This window comes from Asparagus officinalis, chromosome 7 (genome assembly GCF_001876935.1).
Source record: "Asparagus officinalis chromosome 7, Aspof.V1, whole genome shotgun sequence".
Taxonomy (NCBI): domain Eukaryota; kingdom Viridiplantae; phylum Streptophyta; class Magnoliopsida; order Asparagales; family Asparagaceae; genus Asparagus; species Asparagus officinalis.
The window spans coordinates 34,030,263-34,033,144 of NC_033800.1; the positions used below are offsets into that span (position 1 = coordinate 34,030,263).

General features: G+C 34.9%; 1 pseudogene; it reads right to left on the minus strand.

Moving 5' to 3' along the window:
- The window catches only part of LOC109850748, a 3,152-nt pseudogene continuing 270 nt past the window's right edge, over positions 1-2,882 (minus strand).

Here is a 2,882-nt window from a genome sequence, read left to right on the forward strand (position 1 = left end):
AATACTTTAATTCTTTCCCATTGTAAGCATTTGTAAACTCATATGAATGTAAGTGGACATTTTGTTTCTACTGCACCACAGGAATCAGAGCTCATGAATCGAGATTAGAACTACAGAGACTCTTTAGTTTAATTTCAGGCAAAGAATACTTTGCAGAAAGTATGCCAGAAGCAATTATCTCATTAGCAGCTTCGCTGTTGTGAATTCCATCCCAGCTTACATATCGAGATGCCAACGAGCAAGCTGAAGTACCCAGAGCTCCACACCTCTGGCTGTCCTTGTAATTGTACGGAGGACCTCCATATCCGCAGCAAGCCATCAATGGATCTTTGAAACCTGCAAAGAAAGTAAAATTGACATTCACCAACCAAAGTTTTGTTGTTATGAGGGAAATAATTATAGATGTGTAACACTTTTACCATATTTAGTATGATTAGCAACAAGATCGTATCTGATTGCATATTTGTCAACGTAAACGACTGTCACGTTTATAAAGTTGGATCTAAACTCGTCACATATGTCAATCAACCCGGTATTGAAAGTTTTACAGGCATTGTTAAAATCTTCCATGCATCCGAATGAGTCGAGCACGCTGTCATTTTTCTTCCATGTTGCCAGTGTTGAAGGCAAGCAGCCTAATGGTCCAGTGTTATATATCCAAAACTTTCTGCCGCCATTTTTATATATAGTCTGCATTCACATAGAAAACGAAATATAAGGTTATTGTAGATAAAATAAAAAAGTAGCTACATCTTCACAGCAAGGAGTCTATCTATAAATGGTTAATTGCGCAAAGACCCCTCTATGATTTTGGCTAATAGATGCCATGAGTGAAACCTTTTGACTCTGCTATCCTCGGTGAAGTTTTGGCTGATATTATTATTCCTGGTAAAATTAGTAGAAGAGTCAAAAATCTATCTACTAAACTTAAACTACGAGGACAGTAAGTTTAAAAGTGCAATACTACACAGGGTCTATGTGCAATTAAAAGTTTCAAACATGAGTAGAGCATATTGGTAATTAGGATTCAATTCAGAGGTGTAAAAAACTTGATAAGAAATACTAGCCTCCATAGAGTCTCTGATCCTTGATAAAATTGATGGTATTTTATCAATGACTTGTGAGTAGCTCAAGTTTGCACCAAAGGAGATGGCGATATCATTTTGGCCTATATCAATTGAATACACGGCACTCTGGAACTCCTCCTCACTGATCATGGATCCTTTACCTTTAATTAAAAGGTCAAACAAAACACAACATTTATGTCATAGGAAAACCATAGTCAAATGCATAATATGCTCAATCATATATACCTAGAGATCTCAGTTCTCTTGTACGATTTTTGAAGTGAAGGAATTGGTTAACTTGAGTGGGTAAAGGAAAAGGAAATCTGTCTCTGAATTCAGTGGCTGCTCCAGCTAGTGCAAAGTTTACACCATCTGTGAAATCCGAGCCTGATGACTCCATATAAGGGCTCAGAAAGTTGATCTTTAAGCTTTCGCCTAAGAAGTTAGCAAAAAGATTAGTGCATGCATAAATGAGTGGACGGTTGATTAAGTTTAGTTAAGGAGGCAAAGGCTACCAAATTACTAGTAAGAGGGAATAAACTCTTTGTCTCTAAAATACGACCATTTCTAGAGCAATAAACAGGGGGGGGTGGGGGATCTGATTGGAATCACCATTATTGTGTCTGAGGACATGAAATTAAATGAAAGTAACAAAGTTTCATATTTCATCGTTATTATCTATGTAACAGGTCTTGAGAGGATGATAAACTGTGGGGGAAAAAAAAGTGAGATTACCGTTAATGTAACGTTCAATTTCTTGGTAGCTTGTTTTGATTGCCAAGTAGGGGCCTATTCGGTCCGGACATGGCTTAGATATGATAATTACCACATTCATATTTGCTTACCAATTACGGATATGGATATGCCTCAGTAAGGAAAATACATAATCAGATACGGATACGGATCTACATGCAGATAAATAAGAGGATATGTATGCAGATACATACCAGATATGAGAAAAATTGGTAATATTGAAAAAAATATAGTTCATGTGATGCAAAAGAGTTCATTAATATGTTATTTATACCTAAAAAGCTAAGTTTAGATATCTTGATCATCAAAATTAACCTCAAATCCATTAGTCTAAGAAATAAAACTATTGCAACGTTATGATCAATTTGTATTTGGATATCTCAGATACGAATATTTCATTACATAACTATATTCGTAATCATATCCTATCGATTATAGATTTTAGTAACTATATTTGTATGGATAACCTTAGATAAGGATGTTTTTTGTGCACCCCTATTACCAAGGAAAGTAGGCAGCAAAAGTCGAGTACTCAAACATGAACAGTAAAGAGATAGAAAATTAATTTCTCTCTCCCTCCTTATTAAAATTCCCATCTCCTTTCTCAGAAAGCTAAAAAGAGACAAAATATTGGGATACCAAACTCTCCATTTTCCAACTAATGTACCATCATTTGCTACTCATCGAACAAAGAGGGGAAAAAATAAAAGTGAAACCACTTTCCAACATTTAATCCATTTTCAATTTACTTTCACCAAAAAGGGAAAGTTAACGGGGAAAACATCCAAATCTTTTTTCGTTATATTTTTTCATGCTCATTATGAATCCTTATTTGACAAATTAGGAGGTTTCTTCTGGCATCTAATAAATGACGATAATTTTCTACCAAAAATAACATAGGAGAATGAGATTATTTTAATAATTTTACTATATCATGACCAAAAACTAAAATCTTTAAATAAATAAATAAAAAAGAAAATCATCCAAACTACATCAAGAAAATAAGCGATACATACAAAGGAAGTCGGTGTAGAGGCGGCCATCGCAGTAGCGGCCAGCAGG